Source organism: Mus caroli, chromosome 2, assembly GCF_900094665.2.
Source record: "Mus caroli chromosome 2, CAROLI_EIJ_v1.1, whole genome shotgun sequence".
NCBI lineage: Eukaryota > Metazoa > Chordata > Mammalia > Rodentia > Muridae > Mus > Mus caroli.
The window spans coordinates 21,068,914-21,076,142 of NC_034571.1; positions in this window are offsets into that span (position 1 = coordinate 21,068,914).

Genomic DNA, 7,229 nt, shown 5'->3' on the forward strand with positions numbered 1-7,229 from the left:
CCTATACCCCGAGACCAGGCTGGTTGAAGTGATGGGGACAAAGGAGATGCCCTCCATGAGTAAAGGGCGTCATTGTGGGAAAGATGGGAGCTGGAGCAAAGGCAGGACAGGTCCTAGCTCCCTATCAGCCCCAGCCCAGGCCTCTGGCCAGCGGGGGCTGCAGAGCTGAAGTGGCGGCTAAGCCACAGGTAATGCAACCTTGTGGTGTCGAAAGGCCCGTGGGAAAAGGATGTGTGGGTGGGGCAGGTGCCGCCCAGCATGGCACACCCTGAGGCTCCAAATGTGTTCTTCCAGGACACCTGCCTGGCTCACCCAAAGCCCCCAAGAGGGGCGGGGGCACAGCATGATCACTAGAGAGCAAGCTGTCAGTCACCTCTCTGTAGCCCTTCTTTGTGACTCAGGGACCCTACCTCCTTTCAGTTGCTCTGACAACCAGAAGTACACACTTTCATAGACATATACACATGCCTGCCCAGGACTCCCACCCAGGCTTATCCTGAAACTCAAACTCATTTATTTGCGTAGGTAGCAACCATTTGGAGGTCATGAGAAGGGTCATCTGGGACTAAGTCCTACCTTCTCTGTCCTGGTCAATGGTAGTAGGTTAACAAGCACAGGTTAACAGGTTTGGAGCTGGGGTATAGCAAGGAAGTCCTAACAGGCCTTAACTGGACCCTCAGATGCCCTAGAAGACCACTGCATATCCAAGGTCCCCAAAAAGATCCAAAGTGGGGTTTGTTTCTGACCCACCATGGACTTCAGGGCCACAGCAGAACCCTGTAGCTTTAGCAGCTATTCCAGATGTTATAAATATAGACAGCGCACAGAGGATCCAGGGAAACCTACAGCTGGTCACAGTGACCCTTCATCTCACACATGAGCCAGGAGGGTGCAGACATGGCTGTTCCCTAAAGGTTCTGGGTCTGGAGGTGAGCTAGGCAGTTTCCAAGGCCTTGGGAAATGGAAGAGGCAGCTCATGGCCCAGAGAGGCCATAAGTGAAGGAGGGCTCCTGAGAACCAGACAGTACATAGGCTGGAGACAGGCCCTGTGCCCTAAACTTAAATGGAAAGTAACAGGCCTATGTGCATGTCAATTTATAGAAACAGAAGGTATGGTTGACTTAACCACAGAGGAGTGCTGAGTGTCCCAGCTTCTTGGTCTGCAGGGTCAACTGCATGGGGGATAGGCCACTGGGTTTCTTTTTTTTTTTTTTTTTTTGGTTTTTCGAGACAGGGTTTCTCTGTGTAGCCCTGGCTGTCCTGGCACTCACTTTGTAGACCAGGCTGGCCTCGAACTCAGAAATCCGCCTGCCTCTGCCTCCCGAGTGCTGGGATTAAAGGCGTGCGCCACCACGCCCGGCTTGCCACTGGGTTTCAACCCTTACCTTGCACACCATTCTTCACACGCTTATTGGTGAGGAAGCTCACAACTACAAGCACGTGGGTTTGGAGTTGGGGTATAGCAAGGAAGTCCTAAGCAGGACTCGACCCCTTTTGGCTGCCCAGGCCTAGAGATCAGAGAGTTGATGGAGCAACTGACAGAGCTTAGTGGTGATCAGGGGACTGGAACAGGACAGGTAAGGGGGGTCCCAGAAGCAGATGGGAGTCTGGGGGTCCTTCAGAGGTGGACCTTCCTGGGGACTGGCATGGTAAGGGTGGAGGCCCAATGGCCTGTTCCTTATGCCATCCTGGATTAAGAAGCTGGGACACTCAGAATCCCTTTGGAGTCAAGTCAACCACCCCCTCTATTTCTGTGGGTCTGCAGACTGCTGGATGCATCGCATACTGCCACCTGCCTGGCATAGTGACAAAGGCCAGTTGCTTGCTTTAAGTTCAGGACACAGAACCTGTCCCTCATTGCAGTGCGTAGGTATACAGACACTTCAGCCTGTCTACATTAGCTCTCAGTTCTCCATAAGTCACCTGGGAGTAGGCGGAGTGAAACTATCCCCTTTTGGGATCACAAGTTGTGGCTTGGCAGGTAGCCCCGAGTTGAGACCTCCATCTTGCATTTCCTTGCAAGAGGACAGCTAGACAGATTAGCTGATGTCACAGAGGTCTGCAGAGTAGAAGTGGAGCTTGCTCCACAGGCTGGAAGGGAGCAGGTGAGCCAGACAGAGGTCATGGTCTCCTCCACCTTGTGGGGAACCACTGTACCCATTCATGTCCTACCTATAGTTGATCTGGGACCTTCTGTAAAGAAATGTTGGACAAATAAAGGGGTCACAGGAGTGGACAGGCTATCCCTCTCATCTGCTACCCAGATTGCCTTCAGTTGCTCTCAGTCCTGCAGGAATCCCTCAGCTGGACATTGGCCTCTCTACCCTCTGTTCACAATCTGGCCAGGACCTGCAAAGGCCAGCAAAAACCATCCCCAACGTTTTTTGAGGCCCTGGGGGCCCCACCCTGGTACTGGCTGATTTCGAAATGGGCTCTTTGGCAGTGGGCTTATCTCTTTATCACTACAAAAGGTCTGCCCCACCCCCACCCACTGGTTCTCAGGCCCCTGGATCCCTAATCAGCAGATCTCATGCCCAGGACTTGTTTCCCAGGGACCTTTGAGCCCTAGGAATGGCCCAAAGTTTAAGTTCCCTGGGGAGGAACCCAGAAGTACCAAGGCTTCTCAGCCTCTGCTCTTTGAACTCTCCATTTAGGAGGTGGGGGCAGGGCAGTGAGCTAGGCACTGAAATAACAGAGATTCAGCTCACAGTGGCCTTCTGGGCACAGGTGACTCTGTGCCCCTTAGGACAGTTCCATCAGGCCCTATCATCTTTTAATAGGCGATGTAGCCACCAGGAGCACGGACCCAGATGGTACCAGATGAGCTCCACAGAAGCTGCTAGAGAGAATGGAACCTTGGGCAAAAGCTAGTGGATGGCTTGAGCGACCTGAGAAAGCAGGCACTGTCTCCCTCCCTAGACCTGGTCCCAGAGGAGGAGGTAGGGGCAGTGCTGCTCCTATGATCCTGCTTGAGACTGGGCAAAGCCGGGGGGTCATGTAGGCCAACACTTTAGCTACACTGAGCAATGGCACAGCACTGTGGCTGGAAGGGGTCCTATCTGGCATGCTAAAGCAGCCTTGGCTGCAACATTTCTACTGCTTTTAGCAATGTGGCAAGCTTTTCTGGGATAGCTCCCACCTGGGTCTCACCATCACACACTTCCACAAGGTCTTGGACAGGGCTCCAACTGCTATGGGCTAAGCCAAGCCCCTAGCACAACCAGTAGACCATTTTGAAGACAAGACAGCCAGAGACAGCTAAACAATAAACCTAAAAAACATTTTGTGATTCAGGCTGTAGCCTTGTCTGTTTGCTTAGTCTATCCCCTATGCCAATGCCAAACCCTTGCACATGCCTTCAAGATGCTACAGACTCCAAAGACAAATGGATTTCTAGATGGCCCTGGATCCAGGTGAGACCCATAAGATCTCTGTCACCCTGGATCAGGCAAAAGTAGCTCTCTGGGGAGGGAGAAGAGCAGCCATTATAACCTACTGGGAGGCTGGAAGCACCTGGCTACCTACTAATACAGCAGGACTCTCACCCAGATGATGGGCCCCTCCCTAGTCACAATTGCCCAAAAGTAGATGCTGCTGCCTTTGCTCTCTGAGGAAGCTGAGGCCCTCACAACCAAAGCTAGCTTCCTTAGAGGATCTGAGGATGCTGATGTCGGGGATTGCTGAGGTAGGAAGCCCAATGGGAACGAAGGGAAAGGGGAAGGAAGGGAAGGGAAGGTCAAGGACGAGGACAGAGGCTCCTGAATTCAGCCAGCCTGCAGCCAACACACTTGGTGTTCTAGTAGCCTGCCTCCTCCTCCTTGCTCACTCCCCAGGAATGTGCCACCTCCACCCCTTGCTCACATCCCTTTCCTTTGCTTCCTGCGTCAAGCGGAAACCAGCTCAGATTTGGCCGAAGAACCTAACAGATAGATGCCTTCAGGCAACAAGGTCCTGAGCGCTATGTCTGCCTAGTGCAGGGAATGCCTGCAGATTCAGGTGTGTGGTATCAGGACCGTGTCTGCCCACTACCCTTGGAACAGCCCACCTGGGGCTTCCTGAGAGTCCATGGCATGTCACTGGTCCAAATGTGCCTGGGATCTGCCTCTCAGCCCATTCTGCCTACTGCAACCTAGGTAACACTTCATAAATGAGGAGAGCTGGGCAGAGACTGCAGCAACTCCCAGTGTCCCTCTGAGCCACCTCTAATCCAGACCTTCCACTCAACCTGTTGGGCAGCCTTGCAGCCTGAGCTGAGCATCCCAGGGTTGAGGGGATCAGGGTGGGGTGTTAGCTTCCTCCTTCCCCTAGCTCTATGCCCTCTCCTGGAAGAGTTCCTGACCACATCCTTCCCCACTCCTGGATTACAAGGAAGCAGCAAGGAGCCTTTAATTGCTTCCCAGCACAGCTGCATCCTAGGCAGCTGCAGGACAAAGGTGAAATGGGAGGAGAAGACCTGACCATGCTGTCCATCTTGATTCTCGGGACAACCATGCCCACTGGACCATGTGTTTCCCTTGCCCTTGCCTCCTCTTTGCTGCCCAGCACAGGGCTCACTCACGCCCGGTGAAGCATTTCCACTTTTGCCACTTCAAGGGGTTGGAGGCTGTTTGCCCCATTCAGGTTCAGGCATTGGAAGCAAGCACCAAACCTAGGAGACTAGCTGCAATATGGCTTTCTCAGCTGCCACAGAGAGGTTGCCTTGAGGAGTGGGTATGGACACAGCAGCTCTGGTGTCCATCCAGTGTTGGCCTGCCATGCTGAGTGGCATGGGCAGGAGCCTGGTCACAGTGATCGTCTGCTGCAGTTCCTGCGGCCTCCTTCCTCTGCTCTGCCGGCTGGCTGGAGCTCAGTGTTTGTTATTTGATTCCTATCCTCTCTTCTACCAGGTGTCTGGGCTGCTGGGAAGAAACACTCTCCTCTTTCCCACGCTCCCCAACACATTTTAATGAATTAGCTGGAAGCCCCGCCCCCCACTGCCCACTGGCCTCCCTCCCCTGCTCAGTGCCTTTAAGGTGGCTGCAGGCCTGGCCCAGCTTTGGCCAGCTGCCCCGTCTGTGCTGTCCTCCTATGGCCTCTCAGATTGCCTGGACTACCCCACCCAGATTTCCCCAGCAGATTCCAGAGCACTCTACATGCCACCCCTTCACAGCATTGCTTTCAGAGCTGCTGGCTCCTAAGCACCCACCTAAGCAGGAACGGGAGCCGGGCATCTGGAGGGAGGAGGATGCCCTTCCCACTGTCTCCTTCTAGGAATGAGCAGATGGTGGTCAGGATGCTCCTGGACCAGCATTCTTAGGATCAGGCAGGGAATAAAGGTCAGAGTCCAGTATCACAGCCAGAAGGGGGTCTCCTAGATCTCAAGCAAGCATCACAAACACCGGAGCTTAATACTAGGTCCCCTGAGACTCTCTGGGAGCCCCCTTCCCTCCCTCTCTTTGAAAGCGGGGAACAAATGTCCACCTTTTGGAAGTGTTCTCCAGCAAACACTTGGGTGGTGCTTACTAGGAACCAAATGCCTCACAGCCTTCCCCCAAGCCCCTCCTTATCTGAGACAGGAAGGCATGGGTGTGGGCCAGAGCATAGCTGTGGTGAAGGAGCACGAGCAAGCCGGGAATCCTGTAACCACCACCTAAGAAGTCCTGTGGGAAGCTGGCCATCCAGCTCTGTCTCAGCTGCACAGTGGTGGTGGCACGCCAGGCACATCTGTCTGTCCTTTGAGCCTGACACAGGGCAAAATGTCCTCAGGATAAGCTTTTACCACGATAGGACTGCCACACCAGCCATGCTATTCTGCAAGAACTAGCTGAGCCTTCCAGCTCTCACAGCCCCTGTGGTGGGGGCCTGGCGTTCCCACACTGAGCTCACACAGGGCCCCTTTGTCTGCCGCCTGCTGCGGATGTCAACAGGACTTTTCTCCCAGGCTCTGTTCTGGGCAAGCATCTCAGATGCCCTTCCTCAGGCCAGGCTGGAGCCCACCTAGGTAGGGGCCTATCCGGGGACCCATTCACCTTCAAGGAACATCACTGGGCTTGATGAAAGTAAGGCTCTGCTCACCCCGAGGTGTGGTCTCTGATTCCTGCCTGACTAAAGCTTCCAAGCCCTATGCAAACGCATGAAACCATGGGCCAGCCAGGAAGCAGATCCTGTCCTCTTATGCTCCCAGAACTCCCCTTTCTCCCTGCCCACCTTGTTTTGGGTTAGTGTTCTGTGACACAGCCTGCATTGGGGCATCGGTCAGAATCCCCAACTGCACCTCAGTCTACCTGCACGGTGGAGAGAACCATAAGGGTTCCTCTCAAGATCTTGGAACAGTGGCCAGGCAGTGGTAGCACACACCTTTAATCTCAGCACTTGGGAGGCAGAGGCAGGTGGATTTCTGAGTTCGAGGCCAGCCTGGTCTACAGAGTGAGTTCCAGGAAAGCCAGGGCTATACAGAGAAACCCTGTATCGGGAAAAAAAAAAAATCTCTGAACAATGAAGCATAAGGTGTGGCTAGGGGACCAAATAGGCAGAACCCAATAGACCAAGGATCCCAAGAAGACTAGAGAGCTTTCCAAGCTGAATACACATGAGATTCAGGTTCTCAGGTTAGCAGAAAAGGAGTGTGACCCTTAAACAAGTTGGCCCGACGGGCAGACATCTGGTGGTCACGGGGGGGGGGGGGCATTTGCCTACTTTCTCCATTCAATTTAGCTATGGTTCCTCTCCGTGCACATAGTAAGGTTGGGGACATGCCCATGCCCCGGAGAATATGATACAGTTCTGAGTCTGGGGCAGCTCCACCAAAGGAGCTGAGGGCCTGGCTGGGTGGGCTGCCCAGCTGAGGCTTACAGTTGCCTGCTTGGAATTCCCAGTTAGCTTCAGAAGAAATCAAGCCCTGACGTGCCCTGCCTCCTGCTCTGTCAAGTCTTAAGATCATTCCTCCTTAATTTCCAGCAACCACAGCGAAGCTGTAAGCTGTAAAACATAATGAGGAAATGTGGAGCCTTGCCTTCCCAGCCAGCGCCAGCACCTCCTGCCTCACTCACGGTCAGTTGTTAAGGGTGGTCAATAAAACGTGGGGCTTATGGCTTGGAAATGAGTCATTCAGAACTCCCTCAGAGGGCAGTGCTGTTGGTCTCACGAGCCAGCCCTGTGTCTTACATGCTGACACTAAGCAAAGGAAACACATAAGGAGGAATACTGACAGACTGGCCACCGAGAGAGAGAGAGAGAGAGAGAGAGAGAGA